Source organism: Canis aureus, chromosome 9 (genome assembly GCF_053574225.1).
Source record: "Canis aureus isolate CA01 chromosome 9, VMU_Caureus_v.1.0, whole genome shotgun sequence".
Lineage (NCBI taxonomy): Eukaryota > Metazoa > Chordata > Mammalia > Carnivora > Canidae > Canis > Canis aureus.
In genome coordinates, this window is record NC_135619.1 from 9,645,273 (window position 1) to 9,663,661 (window position 18,389).

The 18,389-nt window shown below is 36.1% G+C and overlaps 1 long non-coding RNA gene across 8 annotated transcripts in view; it reads left to right on the forward strand.

Moving 5' to 3' along the window:
• LOC144320379 (uncharacterized) overlaps positions 1-18,389 on the forward strand; it is a 261,658-nt gene that overhangs the window by 100,580 nt on the left and 142,689 nt on the right. For 4 of the 8 annotated variants that reach the window (XR_013385908.1, XR_013385890.1, XR_013385904.1 and 1 more), the window contains one exon: positions 11,694-11,730. The exons of the other annotated variants lie outside the window; for them this stretch is intronic. This is a non-coding gene — a long non-coding RNA (uncharacterized LOC144320379). Of the gene's footprint in view, positions 1-11,693; positions 11,731-18,389 lie in introns of those variants that run through there. 8 annotated transcript variants of the gene reach the window in all.

The window sequence follows — 18,389 nt, forward strand, 5'->3', positions numbered from 1 at the left end:
GTCAATTTATTGATATTCATCTCAATGAGAACTCAGTATGTATGTATATCACTGTGGACTACATTTCAACATAGAATTGTTTAAATCTTGAATTTAGTTTTGCTTCCCTGAGAATCCTTGCCCCTCGCCCCCGATTTTATATGGTTTGTATAAGGTCCAAAAGTAAAGAGTTTAAATCTATTAAATATTTTAGGCTTTTTGTCTGTCATACCATTTAGCAAAAATGAAAAGTGTTGCCTATAAATTATTTAAAATGATAACTTCCAAAGTAAACTCTCACCAACTTAATTTCTCAGTGAAATTTTCATAGAGTGCATAGAAATTATTTAAAGCTATGAATTACAATTAAAGATTTTCTGGAGAAATGATGTCATGATTTTAAAATCAGTAAGTGCAAAGAAGTATGGTAAGTAAAGGTTAAAAGCTCCTAAAATACTTCTTTTGTGTGGCAATCATCAACTGGTAATTGTTATAATGTAGAAAATACACATCACACATGAATATAGAATTCAGGCTAATGTTACAAGCTAATGAAAAGGAGCAAATTTGCAGTACAACTACTTCATACATTTGTTGTTTGAGCTAGTCACTTTTTCTTTGAAGCTAATAACTACTTCATTACAGAAACTGGTGCCTGTCTTTAAATATATTTTATTTATTTCTCCAAGTATACTTAAACTGCACTTATTTTTATAGTAGGGAACCAAGTATATTGAATATTTTTATATTGTAATCAATTTATGTCTTGCCTAAACTCCACATGATAATAATACATAATTGACATAATCATATCTGATTTATTAATTACCTATTTATATTTTTCTTTGCTGTGGACAGTGGCCTCAGTTCAATTGTTAGCTGTAACATACCCACCAAAATTTTACCATTTCTACTCTTTTCTATGGAATGATGTTAGCTGTTAGAAAATCAGAATATAAGGTTTACCCACTTTCAAGAGGTCTTATTTATCTGGTATACCAGTAATCATGAATGTCAGGGCCCTCAGGTGAGGCCAGTGAATTTGGCATTCACTTGAATATTTCAAGTCCTTTGGCAGTAAAGACATCCCCCAACTAGAGTCAGATCCTAAAGTTTCTCTTCCTTCTTTAAGCATCAAAGCTAAACCATGGCTATTGTCTTACTTCTCCCACCTCCTGCTTTTTGGCAATCTCATTTAGAAAAAGGAAACCAACCCTCTTGACTTAACTATGAGACTTACATTTCTCTTTTTATATTATTGATTTTGATCACTAGTTTAGTCAAACTTGCTCTTTTTTACTGTTTCCACTTCACCTCAAAATCTGAAATCTATAATCTCACCATAGTTTCCCAACTCTTCTCTTTGAATGTTTTAGCATAGATTTTTTTTTATCAGTCTTAGAGGCTAATTATAATTAATCTTCCCATATTATATCAGCAAGAAGAGCTAAGAACCTTTTCCTGACACTTCAGACAAAATAAAAGTGATATCTACATGACAGATATTATACAAATTAACTATAATTAGTTGTCCTTTCAATATAAAATTTTGTTTCCTTAAGGTTGTAAATTTGGTAATTTAGCTTTAGATTATATCTTCTACATAAACTAGTTGAATGAAAATTAGTTAAAACATGTAACACTCATTACATGTTTTAAGGCCTTTTAAATTTTTTTGTTGACTGGAGCACCTGTGTTGCTCAGTCGGTTAAGCATCCAACTCTTAATTTTGGCTCACATCATGCTCTCAGGGTTGCGAGATCAAGTCCCATATTGGGCTCTGTGCTGGGTGTGGAGCCTGCTGAAGAGTCTCTCTCTCCCTCTGCCTCTCCACCTAAAAAAATTTGTTGACTTCTTTAAATGGAATTTATTACTTTTTAGTTGATTAACCTGTTTTTTATAGAAATAATCTTAGACTTCAAGCTAAGATTTTTCTGGTGTTTCTTTTTTTTTTTTTTTTTCGCACAGAAATTCGAAGTGTATAATGTGTAATAAAGCACTTAAAATCTTAACTAATTGAATTGACTGGGAATAAATAAATTTTGGATGACTATTTTTAGAAAATTAAGTAATACTCATGCTTTAAAAATTTGGGCATTTTTTAAACGTTTATTTTTATTTTTATTTATTATTTATGATAGTCACACAGAGAGAGAGAGAGAGAGAGAGAGAGACACAGGCAGAGGGAGAAGCAGGCTCCATGCACCAGGAGCCCGACGTGGGATTCGATCCCGGGTCTCCAGGATCGCGCCCTGGGACAAAGGCAGGTGCCAAACTGCTGCGCCACCCAGGGATCCCAAAATTTGGGCTTTTTTTTTTTAATTTTTTTTTTAAATTTATTTATGATAGTCACAGAGAGAGAGAGAGAGAGGCAGAGACATAGGCAGAGGGAGAAGCAGGCTCCAAGCACCGGGAGCCCGACGTGGGATTCGATCCCGGGTCTCCAGGATCGCGCCCTGGGCCAAAGGCAGGCGCCAAACCGCTGCGCCACCCAGGGATCCCAATTTGGGCATTTTTATATCTCCATTTAACTGTCAGTTTTTCAGAAAGTCCTTCCCCTGCTTCCACATTAGAATAATTATTTGTATCAGTCTATTTTCTTGCTTTTCACTATTTCCTTTCAATGAACTTAACACAATTTATGATCATATTTATTTATATTTATATACAAATATATTTTATTTGTTCATCATTTACCTTCTGTACTAAGTTTGCAAGCTCAAAGAGCCCAGGAACCGTGTATGTTTTGTTCATTAGAATACATCTAGGGCATAGAATAGTATCTGGCATATAGTCAGTTTTAAATAAATGTTTTTTGATGGAGTTAACTAAGAATTATAGTGAAGTAGAAGAAAGAAGATAGAGAAGAAGGACAAAGAGAGCTGGAGGAAGAAAATGGTGATTAATTTTAATGGGTCTTATTGTGCACCAGCAATTTCACCTTCATAGCAAAACTGTCAGATCAGTGTCAATGAAGAAAAGGAGGCATAGAAGGTTAAGTAACATGCTTGTGCTTATGGTCACACCCAATACTGAATCGGACGACTATGGCATTTTCCCTAGCTGCTCATCTTACTGACACCATCTTTTTCCAAGACTGTTGGCGTTTGTGAAAGTTGACTTACATGAAAGTAGTGTTATGATGTGTAGTTCACTGAGCCATGTTATAGGAACTGGATTTTTCAGGCACTAAATAGATTCAATTCAGTTTATCTTAAATAAAAGGTATTTCCTAGGATGCCTGGGTGGCTGAGAGGTTGAGTGCCTACCTTCGGCTCAGGATGTGATCCTGGAGACCCGGGATAGAGTCCCACATCAGGCTCCCTGCATGGAGCCTGCTTCTCCCTCTGCCTCTGCCTCTCTCTCTCTGCGTTTCTCATGAATAAATAAATAAAATCTTTAAAAAAAGGTACTTCCAAAGGAAACCTAATTTCAGCGGTAGTAATTGTTTTTCTTGGGGTCCATTTATCTTCTGGGTCTGTGAGCTATACCCTTACCTGCCTAGTTATGTCAGGTAACTTTGTCCACCCAAAGGTTTCTGAAATTTCACAATTGTCCTGTGAATCACCATTGCGATGTAAAATTATTAAACCCATATATTATCTTAAGCCATAGGGTTGCTCTATGATTTAGTAGTAAAGCAACAGGCCAACATACTGCTCTCAACTTCCTTCCCTTCCAATAAACTGATTTGTTCTGGACTTCCACATCATTTGTCCTTGCTTTACAGAAAAAGTATTCCTAGTTTCCAAGGCTGGTTCCTTTGTCCTTGATTGAATTCATTCTTGTTATTGATTGAATTCATTACTATCCTCAGTTCCATAATTGTCCATAATTTATCACTCAATTTATAACTAATTTCTTTATCTTCACTAGATTTTCTTTGGTCAACAGATTGATCAAAGTCTCCCATATTTTAAGTGTAAATAAATAAGAAAAACTCTTTCTCAGGCCTTGTTTCTCTGCCAAATTGACACCTCATATCTCTTCTTAACTTTATTAAAATTTTTGAAAGACTGTTTTAAATTGCTGTCTCCATTTATTAACCATCCATTAAAATGTTTCTTTATGGCTTTTATCTTCCACATTTTACTGAAACTGCTTTTTCAGAAGTCATCAGTAGTGTATTATTTGCCATTCCTAGTCATTCTTTGTAGACTTCCTTTTCCCCAACTTTTCTGCTATATTTGACCACTGTTGACTACTCCATTCTTTAACCTTTCTGCTCCATTTGATTTCCTGACATTGTTCCTTACTTAGTTTTATCATAGTACTTATATTCTGATCAAAGAAGTAAGAAAGATGATATTTTCTTCTTAATTTTACAGATTTATAGTTTTCCACATATTATCTTTCTCCTTAATTGTCTCTACCACTGTTTCTGCACCTTTGATTAACCTTCAAAAAATGTAATCTTTCCCTATATTTCTGGTCTAGGACTTTTTTTATTGTTTAACACATATTGTTTAATATCCTTCTGTGGCTTCTGGGTAGTAACTATCAACTTTACATATTTTTCCTGAAATTCTCTTAATTCCCAAGAATTTGCATGATGTCTTGAAGCCATATTAAATTTAATCCAGTAGAGCTGGTACTTCATCTTCCCACTTGCTTATAACAAGGAAGCTGTTTATCCTTGAATCTTTTGTTGCCCTTACCCACACTACTGGTAAATTATTGAGTTCTGTTTGTTCTTGAGCACACTGGTGCTTCATCAGTTTATCATTTATTTTCACTTGTTCCTTTCATATTGCAGGTGGAGACATCATCTCACAACCAGAATATTCCAGTAACTTTCCAACTTGTATCTGTCTTTAGCCTTTCAATATACTACTCCAGCTTTTATGTTCAAAGAACTTAGATGATTGCCTGTGGCCTATAAAATACAGTCAAATTTCCTTTTTTTTAAAAAAGATTTTTTAAAAAATTTATTTGAGAGAGACAGAAAGAGCACAAGCAGGGGCTGAGACAGAGGAAGAAGCAGCAGACTCCCCACTGAGCAGCGGGCCCAACAAGGGGCTTGATCCCAGGACCTGGAGATCATGACCTAAACTAAAGGCAGACACTTAACCATTTGAGCCACCCAGGCACCCCCAGTCACATTTCTGAAAGTGGTGTTCACAGGCTGCTAGGACTGACTGCAGTCTGCTTATACAGACCACCCCCCCAATGCATTCTTCCATTAAGCTTAGCTTTTAGCCATTTTTCTGGGTACACGGTGTACTTTCATGCCCTCATGCTCTTGGTCCTGATGAACTTGGAATACCTTTTCCCTACTTCCTGTCACTGAAAACTATTTAATCTTCAAAGAGTTATGTTAGTTTATTCCACTGTGCATTATGATTATCTACATTTCTACTTTGTAAATATTTCTAAAACAAATAATTTATTCCCATTTGTATCCTTCACTTCATCCAATACCACCTGTGCAATACACAAACTCTTTCTCTTTTGTGCTGATACATAGACAGTGTTCATGAAAAGTTTCTGGAGTGTCACTATGAAGTTACAAGATTTAGACTCATGAAAATCAGTTTGGCACTTTAGTGTTTCACTTTTTCATGCAGGGATTGTTTTACATAGAAGTATAGTTTGGCAAGAAGGACAGAGTTAGTCATTAAAAAGCCTTTATTCATCAGCTCTCTTTTCAAGAGCCTGTATAAAATGCTTGGTGTTCACATGTAAACTGCCCTCACTGTTCAGGGCTCTTTACCTAGATGCTTCACCAAGAGCATTTCTTTCAGAATATACAGGCTGCAGCTGATTTTTTTTTTTTTTTGAAGAATTTAGCCACCAGATCTCTGAAATGTAACAAGTGGTTGCCATTGCTGCTTATTTTTTGCTAGTGAGTGGTGAAAGCAGTGAGCATAGGGTATTTGTAAAGGCAACAATGGAAAGATTATTGAACAGAATATTTACCCAATGTCAGAAAAGGTTTTGCAAATGTAAAGTTAAAAGTAAATAAAATTCAAACCTACTTATAAACCTAACACAAGCTATTCCTAATACAACTTCATTTGTATCACCTCAGAATGTTTATTCAAAAAGCCTTTGAAACTTTTAATTTATTTAGTTCCTTACATATTTTCTTAAAACAGTAAATAGAAAAAAATTAAATTATAGATGAATAAAAAACTAAAAAATCTGTTTTTTATTCATCAGAAATAAAACTCTTTTTTTAAAGTCTTTTTTTTTTAATTTCAGTTAGTTAACATACAGAGTCATATGAGTTTTAGATGTACAATATAGTGATTTAATCCTTCCATGAAACACTTGGTGCTCAATAGGACGAGTGCCCTCCTTAACCCCAATCACCTGTTTCACCCATCCTCTCACCTACCTCCCCTCTGGTAACCATCAGTTTGTTTTCTATAGTTAGGAGTCTGCTTCTTGGTTTGCCTCCCTCTGTTTTTTTTTTTTCCCCTTTGCTTGTTTGTTTTGTTTCTTAACTTTCACAAATGAGTGAAATCATATGGTATCTGTCTTCCTCTGACTTATTTCACTTAGCATAACATACTCTAGTTCTATCTATGTTGTTGCGAATGGCAATATTTCATTATTTTTTATGACTGAGTAATGTTCCATTGTGTGTGTTTGTGTGTGTGTGCGCGCGCGTGCACACCACTTCTTATCCATTCATCAGTCAGTAGGCATTTTGGCTTTTTCTATAATTTGACTATTGTAGATAATGCTGCTATAAATATTGGGGTGCATGTATCCCTTTGAATTAGCATTTTTGTATTCTTTGGGTAAATACCCAGTAGTGCAACTGAAAAGTAAAACTATCTATCTGCACACATGCATTTTTAAGCAAAAATGGGAGTGTACACTGAATTTGCATTTTTAGTTAACATGTTTTTAACATCTTCCTGCACCATTAAATGCAATATTATTTTTAATCATTGCATATTAATCTAAGTACAGTGATTTACTCTAGTATTTAGTGGATCCATGGTGATCAGTATCTAATATTGCTCTCATGTAGATTGTCTTGTAAACATTTTGGCTGAGAATTTAGTAGAGTGTATTTGGGAGGACAAGATCAACAGGGAGAGAGGGAGGAGCTGAGAAAGCACCCTAAGTCCTGGTCCTCCCAGAGCATATTTCTAGCTCCAATATCCTTGACTCACACTTCTACCCAAAAAGAAAAAAAAAAAAAGTATAAATATATTCAGCCTGAACATTCAACTGATTTAAAGTCCTTTGATGACTCAAAGAACAGTTGCAGACATCAGAAATGAAATCTTAATCTGTGCCAGTTAAAAGCTGAATAACTGTATTTCATTATTAATATCAATAATATTTTATTCATTACACATACCAAAGAGATCAGAGTTCATTCATTCTTTCATTCATTAAACACAGCTATGACAGACTTGCTGTGTCTCTAGAATAGGAGGAAAAGAGAAATGAATGTCCTAAGTTTTAGTGTGTGAAGTAGGAAATAGAAGCAATTTGGGTGGTCAAGTGACTCAGTGCAAGTACTCTTACAGTTTCTCTTTGAGTCCCCAATTGGTCCGAATTGCTTTATCTGGACCTGCTGTTTATCTAATCAGACTGTTCTACTTCCTATGCTCCAAACTGCCTTGTGTGTCTTGCCTCCACATTTTTGGTCTTGTTCTTTCTTTGAAGAAAAGGGAAACAACACACTGTCAATGAAGACTCCACTACTTGTTATATTTTCATTGTTTTCTTTCTTGAGAAATTTTTCAAGTTACATTCTGAGGTTTGCTCTTTATTTAAATAATTTTGATGAATTTCACAGTGATAGGATTTGAATACATTCATGTGTGAGTGACAAGGGGGCTCCTCAGGCTTGATTTGGCCCCCGTTTTACACATTCCTGGATTTCATACTACTCATTTGTAGAATTATCCCAAATATAATTTAAATAGGTATTTGTTTGATTCTGTCTTCTTGAAGTCAGAGACCATGTTCATCTTATTCAGTTCTGTATTCCAGAGTGAAACATAGTTGATGGCACAAAGTAGGAACTATAAAACCTACAAAGTAGGTTGAATGAGTAAATAATTGAATAGATCTTTAAGAGCAGGATACAATATATAGTATTTTTCTAGATATATCTGACCAAGAAACCCTTCTTTTATGGATTATCCATTGAATCCCATAAAGGCCCTTCAAGTGCATAAAGTCCATATTAAGGAAATCTTCTTATATTCAGTATCTAGTTTTCCTCTTTTGTTCTGTAAGTCAGAAATGTTGCCACTGTTGGTGCAAGAGTCCACATCAAAACCGAGGGATGATCCTTGATTTTTGTTTTTTTTACTCTCATTCACATTCCCTCAGCTCCTAGCCCTTTCTGCTTCTACTTTCTTTTTTTAACCTTATTTTTAAGACCCTGGTCTAAGCCAAGAAAATTGATCTCTGACTATATAGTCTCATCACTGGTTTTCCCTATTACCCCATAATCCCTTATTGCATCATAACAGCCAGAGTTTTTGTCTTATTCACATCTTACTTAAAATATTTTCATGACTTTAAAAAATTTGTGTAAATCTCTGCTGCTTACCTCTTGATTTTGACATCTTATTTCCTGAGTTACTCTACACTCTAGTTGAATTGAATGTTTGTTTCCCCCAAACCAGCATGATTTTTTAGCTTCTGATTTCATCATAGAAGGCCTCACATCTGTGCACTGCATGATGCCAAGACTGTGTGTTGTGAGTGGAGCTCCCTAGAGTTGTGCAGCATGGCTTCCCTACCTAATCACTAACCTTTATATATATAGATCATGGAACTCTTTCTGACCCTTCTTGTTTGTTTGTTTCTTATTCTTCTTATGTTCTGACTAGCCATCCTGACTTCTGGCGTATCTATCATGACCACTTGATGATTGTTGGGCTCCTTTGCTTTGTATCTCCAGAGCCTCCCTATTTTTCTTCTGCCACAGCACTTCTCACAGTCTTTTATCCTGTTTCCTTCCTTTCTTTTTTCCTTCCTTCCTTCTTTCCTTCCTTCCTTCCTTCCTTCCTTCCTTCCTTCCTTCCTTCCTTCCTTTTTTTTTTTAAAGATTTATTTATTCATGAGAGACAGAGAGAGAGAGGCAGAGACACAGACAGAGGGATAAGCAGGGTCCATGCAGGAAGCCTGATGTGGGACTCGATCCCGGGACTCCGAGATCACACTCTGAGCCGAAGGCAGACACTCAACTGCTGAGCCACCCAGGCGTCCTCTTTGCTTTTTTCTTAATTAGGCTGAAAGAACTATGGAAGCAAGACCTCTTGTATTCCATTATAGTTCAGTATTCACCATCTGGCCGCTGTCTAGCAGGGCCTGTATCTTCCTTGGGGTCTTTGTCTTTGCTATTTACCCTGCCTACAGTACTCTTTCCCAGGTGTCCTCCAAGCTCTCTCCTTCACCTCCTTCAAGTTTATTCAAGTATTACCTTCTTTGGTTTCTGACTACATTATGGTACTCCTCCCCCTGTCCCAGCTTATCTTCCTTCTTTATTTATTTATTTATTTATTTATTTATTTATTTATTTATTTTTGCCTGTCTTTTGGACTTAACATTGTGTCCCTCCAGAATTTACATGCTGAAATCCTAGTCCTCAGTGTGATGGTATTAGATGGAGCCTTTGGGAGGTAAGTAGATCATAATGGTGGAGTCCTCATGAATGAGATTAGTGCCCTTATTAGAAGAGACACAGGAGAGATCATGCTGTCTCTCTCTGTCTTGCAAAGGTACATTGAGAATATGGCCAAGAACCCGACCATGCTGGCACCCTATTCTCAGACTTCCAGACTCCAGAACTATGAAAAATAAATACTTGTTGTTTTTGCCATCCAGTCTTCAATATTTCTGTTATAGCAGTTGGAACTGGCCCAGATAGTTTCTTTCTGGAGCTCACTATGGGGATAGCTGAACTGTCAGGGGTCAAAGTAGTCCACTATGACAATAAGCCAAAAGGAATAGCTAAACATTTACACTAACTGCTATAGTGTAAGCAAGAAGTTAAACTGGTGGAGATATGGACTTTCTCCTCTTCCATTTTCCCCATGGAAAGGCACATTGGTTGAGGGTCAGGCAGCTCCACACAGATGTAGGGATTGTTTCACTGAGGGAGCACTGATCAAAAGGTTCCTGCAGTCTTGTGGACCTGAAAGATAATGGGAGAGAGAAAAAGACTGGGAGTGGTAAAGTACTGAGTGCTGATTCAGAGTGAAGAAAAATGTCTTCATATATAGTTACATCCCATAAGAAGTTGTAGGCAGAGTAACCTGGAGAAAGCCTAAGATAAAGACCCCTGATAAGCAAACCTTAAAATGAAAGTACTTGGGCTAAGTATGTGGATGAGCATAAGAGCACGGCTGACCATGAGGACCTGAGACTGATGTAACTCCTTCAGATTGTAAGCACTGACTGTATGTACACCAGGTCTGATGTGGAGAGGACACCTTTTCCCCATGAGACCTGCCAGATAAAGCCTTTGTAATTGCCAATGATCAGGCCTGAAAAATCACACCTAGGTTTTTAAGCAGGAGCCAGACGACTCCGTCTTCTTAGAAGTTACCACTTTAACATGCTCTATGTTACTACTATATATTTTATTTGTTTTCTGTATCTTTCCATGAGAATATGAGCTTCATGAGGGCAGGCAAATTTTATTAGTGTATTGCTAATGTGTAGAAAATCATAAGTAACTAATATTTGTTCAATGAATGAATGAGTTTTTTTCATATCTGCATTTTTGCCTTCACAATTAAACTGTAAATTGCTTTGAGGATTGAGACTTTGCCACATACTTTTTTCCCTTAAGTATATCCTACTTTTCATTTAAATTAGATAGTTTAGCTGCTAAAAATATTCTTCTCTAGATTTGTTTGTAATTTTTGACCTTCATTTTAGGATAACACTTTAGAGTTATAATGGCTGAGTCTTTATTTTAAAATTTGAAATTTTAAAAAACAGATTCTATATATCTATCTCTCCAGCTTTTCTCTCTTCCAAGTTAAATATTTCTATTTCCCTTAACTGTTTATTGTATGACAGTGGAGTTGAGATGGTTAATTTTATGTGTCAACTTGGCTAGGGCATGGCACTCAAATATATGGTCAAACACTAATCTAGATGTTCCTTGAAGATATTTTTTAGATGATATTAACATTTAAAGCAGTAGACCAAATACAGCAGATTGCTCTCTATAATGTGGGTGGGCTTCGTCCAGACATGTGAAGGCCTTAAGAAAAAGACTGACCGCATCCAGAAAGAGGGAATTGTACCAGCAGACTATCTTCAGACTTGAACTTTAACATACTCATCTCTGAGTCTCCACCTAGCCAGCACACTCTGTAGATTTTTCCAGTCTCCATAATTGCATGATCACATGAGCCGATTTCTTAAAATCTCTCTCTCCTCCTAATACATAGATAAATATAGATCTAAATATAAGAATATCCTATTGGTTTTGTTTTCTGGAGTACATTGAGCAAGAATGCTGTCTTTTCACTGTTTTATTTACTGTGTTCTGGAACCATTACAATTTATCAGTGTTTCGCTTAATATATGGCTCCCAAGCAGACACAGTGCTCCAAATATGATCTTATCAGTGTAAGGGACAGGGATATTATCGACTTCCTTGTTAAATACTGTCTTTATGTAAATGCAACATAAGTGTGCATGACTTTTGTTGGCTCATATTAAATCTCTCAGTGATTAAAAATCGTCTAACTCTAGCATCTGTTTTGTTCCAGTTGTGTTGGGAGCTGTGAATATGGATCTACAAGGTATAGTCCATTACTCAAAAGACATGATTATTTCTTTTCTGTTTATAATCTTTGCTATCCTGTGTTTGTGAGGTTGACTTTTTAACCAGAAGTATTAGACTTCATATTTATCTTCTACAATTCCTTCTTCTGAATTTGATGCATTGTTCCAACTCTAGTAATGAAAAGAAAATACCAATTTTTCAATCATGATTCTGTCATTCAATACTTGACTATTTCTCCAAATTAATACACATCTTTTCTATGTCTATATCAATTTTTTAACTCAAAATTGTGATTAAGGCTCACAACAGGTTCAAAAATGAGCCATGTAATTGTCATGGTTTGAGGATAATTGTTCAACTAACACATATCCACATAATTTACAAACATCCTCTCCGCATATATCTTGTCCAAAAAGACATCAACAGAACACTGCATTATATGCCTCATTGAAATGCAGATTCACTATGTCTATATAATTTAATTAATTTGGTATAATTTATTCTTAGTGAATTTAAAGTGGCTCTTGGTGATTACCACTTCCTTTTCTAGGTGTTCATGAGCCATCTGTCTAATTATATGTCTTGGAATTTTGCTGGTAATTGATAGAATGCTTTAAGATGTGAGATTTTTGTATGTACATTTTAATTTTACATGGAATTCAATAAAATATATCATTTTTAGCATCTTTCTGTATATCTTTTTTAAAACAGTTTTCCCAGTCACCATTACATGGGGAATATCTTGTGGTCCCAAGGGAGGAATGCAATTATATTTCAGAAATGAATCCCATATTAGTCTATTTGAAGGGAACCCAGTAAGTTCTCTCTGTTATCTCTGCTTCTCTCTTCATATCACCTTAAGAGAATATTTATAGTTTTCTAGTTCAGAAGTAGATCATGGTGACTACCAATAACACTCAAATTTATGTCCTCTATCAATAAGTAGTATATTTTAGGTTGAAATCCTTTATTCCATATTCCATGCATAAAATATTTTTGTTTCTCTTGTTTAAGATTTCCATGTCTGGATTAATCAATGTTGTCAGGAGATGGAGTTATAGTGTATGAATATGACTACTCTATTAATATGTGGATGGCAGGAGGTAGAGAAGTTTCTAGAACTAGAGATGATGTACAGATAACCCTGTAGGTATCCACATTACACTTCATGTGTCATTTAGGTATTTAAGGATCAGAACTGGGCAGCCTGGACCCAGGAGGCCTAGAATTGGAAAGCCATTAGCTGAGGCAGTATAATTCCTGTCTTTCCTGGGATATCAGGTCCCTCATCTACACTTTTCTCTGTATGCATGCCTGATGGTCTTGTTGCTTTCAGAATACTTGTACACTTTGTATACTTGTGACTTTTGCTTCTCCATAATGTCAATGTGCAAAATGGTTCAGACTTGCCATGATGCTAATGCTGGTGTGCCTTAAAATGACTCTTCAATTCTACTACTTACTTTTTTCTGACTAGTTACTATTTCTGAGGCTCTTAGTTTAGACTCTTAGAAAAAGAGAATCTACTTAGTTACTAGTTGGCAGTGGATTGGCTGGTGTGTGTGTGTGTGAGTGTGTTTCTTATCTGCTGAGAAGGGGACAAAGGCAGGGCAAGCATATTGACAGATACTTTTGCTTATACAGAACATAATGTATCAACAGACCCTTAAATTTGCTTCTTATTATAGGTATATCCATAAGTGTCTTTTATTTGCATTTGTTTTATCCTTACTAGTAAAAAAATGCATTTCCATCATAGAGAATATAAGCATTAATTACTTATGCTTATTTACTATTTTTGGTTAATATGAAATAATCAGCATCAAGTACTGGAATTAACCATTTTTCTTTTTTAAAAAATGTTTTCAGGGATCCCTGGGTGGCGCAGCAGTTTAGCACCTGCCTTTGTCCCAGGGCGCGATCCTGGAGACCCGAGATCGAATCCCACGTCGGGCTCCCGGTGCATGGAGCCTGCTTCTCCCTCTGCCTGTGTCTCTGCCTCTCTCTCTCTCTCTGTGTGTGACTATCATAAATAAATTTAAAAAAAATTTAAAAAAATGTTTTCACATGGCTGCCAATGGCTGCCAGAGCTTTTTATTATCTTTAGTTATTTTAATAACTCTATACTAGACTTTGTATTTCTAGAGTCTATATAATCTCCTTGAGCCTCAGTTTCCTCATCAGTAAAATGGATATAGGAACATATTTATGTGAACAATTTAGCATCTTTTATATGCATAAAGATGTTCAAAATTACAATCCTTTCCCTTTGTCCTCACAGTGCATGCAGGAAAATGTATGTAGCTATGTTAGTTTCCTTTATATACTGTGCCCTTTTGTTTCTACCTTGTTAATGTTTATAATTTTCTTATCAGAAGTTGTTTTTCAAGGCTTCCAATCCTTTTAAAAGACTTGAAGTCATAGAATCACTCAGATCTACTTTCTGAAATTTTTGAAATCCGCTTTCTGAAGTCCAAGCTACCTGTCAGACTGTGCTGAGTGTTTCCTTTCTTGGCTATTTCAAGCACTAAGATGACAAGTTGACTTTCTCCCAAGGTTCCTGTCACTTGAATTTCATGAACCAGTTCTTTCTTTTTGGTCAAAGTTAAAGCTAGAGAAATAGTCCTCATTGCTTCATCACCTAGCTGAGAGAGAAAATTTTCGGCAAAATGAGACTTCTAGCAGATGCCTGGTTCATTGACATCTCAGCTAGATAGAACCTGCCTATCTCTACTTCATTCTCACATCAAAATCATTTATGCTTTCACTTCTTTAATCATTGCTGTGATAATAGTGCACTGTTTCTCAAACTGTGGTAAGAGGATGAAATTTCATGAACCATGAGTATTCTGTAGAAATTTAAAATTTTGTGCATTTTATTTTAATAATAATCTAATATCTTAATGTAATCACATTCTAGGTTATTATTTCAATTACTGTATTTTCATACATATTTATGACTTCATAGATGTCAAACGATCACCTAATGTGACACTATTAAATATTATTGTGCTGGTAAAATAAGTAGGGCTGCCATTAAGCTAGCATATCTTAATGTCAAAATGAGAACAATAATCTCTAAAAATTGTTGCTGAATTATTTTATCTGGTATAAACTCCCAACCTTTATTTTGCCAATTAAATTTGCAATTAAAGATATTTTATTTTTTGAAATAATAACTTTAAAAAAATTCTGGTATAGTTAACATATGGTGTTATTTTGATTTCAGATGTACCATATAGTGATTCAACAATTCTGTACATTACTCTGTGCTCATGATAAGTATGCTATTCATCCCCTTCCCCAATTTCACTCATCCATTTCTTTCATCAGTGTTTTGAAGTTTTCACCTCCTTGGTTAAGTTTATTCCAAGGTATTTTATTAGTTTGATGCAATCATAAATAGGAATGTTTTCTTAATTTCTCTTTATGCTACTTCATTATTAGTGTATAGAAATGAAACAGATTTCTGCATATTGATTTTGTATCCTGCGACCTTACTGAATTCATTGATCAGGTCTAGTAATTTTTTGGTGGAGTTAGGGTTTTCTATATTTAGTATCATGTCATTAGTAAACAGTGAAAGTTTTACCTTCTTTTTATTTCTTTTTGCTGTCTGATTGCTGTGACTAGGACTACCAGTACTATTGAATAAAAGTGGTGAAAATAGACATCCTTGTCTTGTTCTTGTCCTTAAGGGAAAAGCTCTTGGGTTTTTAACACTGAGTATGATGTTAGCTGTGAGGTTTTCTCTTCGTTGTGTTGTGTTGAGGTATGTTCCCTCTAAACCTACTTTATTGAGGATTTTTTAATCAGGAATGGATATTGTTCTTTGTAAAATGCTTTTTCTGCATCCACCTAAATGATATTTTTAAGATTATTTCTCTTGATGTGATGTATCTCATTGATTTTTTGCAAATATTGAACCACCTTGCATTCCAGGAATAAATCCTACTTAATGGTGGTGAATACTTTTTTTTAATGTATTGTTGGATTAGGTTTATTATTATTTTATTGAGAACTTTTGTATCTGTTTTTTTTAAACTTCTTTTTTTGAAAGATTTTATTTATTCATGAGACACACACACACACACACACACACACACACACACACACAGACTGAGAGAGAGGCAGAGGGAGAATGCACACAGGCAGAACACAGGCAGAGGGAGAAGCAGGCTCCATGCAGGGAGCCCAACGTGGGACTTGATCCCAGGACTCCAGGATCATGCCCTGGGCTGAAGGCGGGTGCTAAACTGCTGAGCCACCCAGGGATCCCTTGCATCTATGTTTATTAGAGATGTTGGGCTGTGGTTCTCTCTCTCTCTCTCTTTTTTTAAATAGTGTCTACATTTGGTTTTGGTAATTAGGGTCATGCTGGCCTCATAGAGTAAATTTGGAGCATTCCTTCATCACCTATTTTTTTCCTTTCCTTTTTTTTTTTTTTTTTTTTTTTTAGAGAGAGAGAGAGAAAGAAAGAGAGAGGAGGATGCTGGGGCAGAAGGGGACAGAGAATCTTAAGCACCCAGTGCAGACTCTAGCCTCAATCTGAGGACCTATTATTACTATTATGGCTGAGCTACTTTTGCCTTCAGTCTAGTTTGCCTGTTTTGGAGAGGAATCGGTCCCTGTGGTGTTAGTGAGCCAGTCTGGGGCCACCTTGGGCTTGAGTTGAGTCAGACCAGGTATTTATTTGCCAGATGCAGTAACACTGAACTGCAGGGCACTTGCCCCATATTGTCTCTCTAAAAAGTTTTCCTTGGTGCGAGAGGCCCACAGTTAGACTACTGTTTGCCCCCAGTTTATTCACTGGGGTCACAATTGAACTGGCAAGTGTTCAAGAGGATTATCATCCCCTCTCCCTGAGGCAGGGGCCACCTTGGAGTGGTGCTGGCCCCTGTTAGGGCTGCTTGCACACTGTCAGGCTTGTGGTTCTGCTTTGGATGAGTTTTTACCAAGGCCTCTTGGAGAGGGCAGGTCTGCAGAAGATCTTGGGGGTGGGGCTTGTAGTGCCAGCAAGGTCTGTGTTTGCTCTCTGAGGGGACCTGCAGCCACCTAGAAAACTCTTGCAGAGGCTAAGTTGGAGGGGGTGGATTCACAGATGCACACAGAATGGGGGGTGGGTACACTGTTAGCAAGCTAGGTGGAGAGTGTTGTGCTGACCTAGTTCCTGCAGGTGGTTAGGTATCTAGGCTGGGGGCCAGGGAGGGAAATGTGTCCTGCCAGCTTTTTGATTTGGAAAAGTCTCCCAGAGTTGAACCTGACAATTTTTAAAGTTCCAGGTGTTAGGCCCCACTGATTGTTGGGCCCCTTTGCTTTTCAAAGCTAAATGTTTGGGGATCTGCTCCTTTTCCCTTTCTGAGCCTGCAGCATCCCTCCATCCCATGGACAGTTCCTTGGATCCATTTGGCTCCCCAGTGCATCTCTGGCCTTTAGACACTCTTTGATGCACCTCTTCTCTAGATTTAGCTGTGAAGGGTCTTCAGTTCATTTTCTGGTTTATTTACACTGATGTCAGTGTTTTCTAGTTGCATCCATGGAAAGAGGTGAGTTTAGGATCCTCTTACTTTGCCAGCTTCTCCAGAAGTCCTCTAGTAGTAAAAGACATTTTTATTGAATAAAAATTTAGTTTTTTAGATTAAAACATTGAGTTGACTTAATGCAAAAGACAGAATACTTAAGTTGTTACTGGCTAATAAGAAAAGAATATAAAAATAATGCATCCTTCATCAAATGAGAGCCAAACCGTTCTGTGGGAATAATGATGTCATTGAGTTTGAAGAAAAAAAGTGGAGAAAGAGTTGAATCATTACATGGCATATATAATCTAAAGCATAACAGTACACTTCATATCTGCCTTGGTTTTGTTTAAGAAAAACCAATATTCTATTAAGTAATGTTGTTAATTATTATTAAGTAATGTTGAATGCTGTTGGTGGTGTTGGCCATTATTCTAATTTAGACAGTATACATTTTAATTTTGTGCTAGAGTTGGGATAAATGTTGGAGCTTCAACAGTGAGACAGAGGAATTCTTGTTCGTCCTCTAGTGGAGCTTTCAGAGCAAAGTCAGGGACGTTGTTGAAGCCTAATGACTGACTATTGCCATGGTGATTTTAAGCCGATGAGATACAATAGTACCAGGTGAATGAAACGACATCTTTCCATTCCCCTCCTGACACTTATACAGCTCTCTGAATTACGTAGATGAACATCAAGCTTTCAGGTTACTAGTCAAAGAGTTAAAATAGAAATATAGCTACCTCTGGGTATATGTCTCCTTAAGAAAAAGTCTTAAAAGCATCCTGACTATCTGTGTGGGTGGTCTCAGATTGTGTGTGAGAACATGGGGAAAGAAGGTGAGGCCAAGGTGGGTAAATAAAAAATTCACGAAGAGAAAGAAGAGAAGAAAGAAAGAAAAGAAAGAAAAAAGAAAAATGAGAGGAGAAAGAGAAAAAATAAGTGAAAAATAGAATGCAAATCCCAGTGAAGTTGAGATTAATAATATAATCTAATTCTAAAACTACAACATTGTTAATTTAACCAACATAGTATGTATATGTATTTGATTATTTTCTAGTATTTTCTTTCAATATTTTTTCTATAACTGAGTATAATATAGTATAGTAATTTATTTTAAAGTCAGAAATATTTAGATTATGAGATAATCATTATATTTC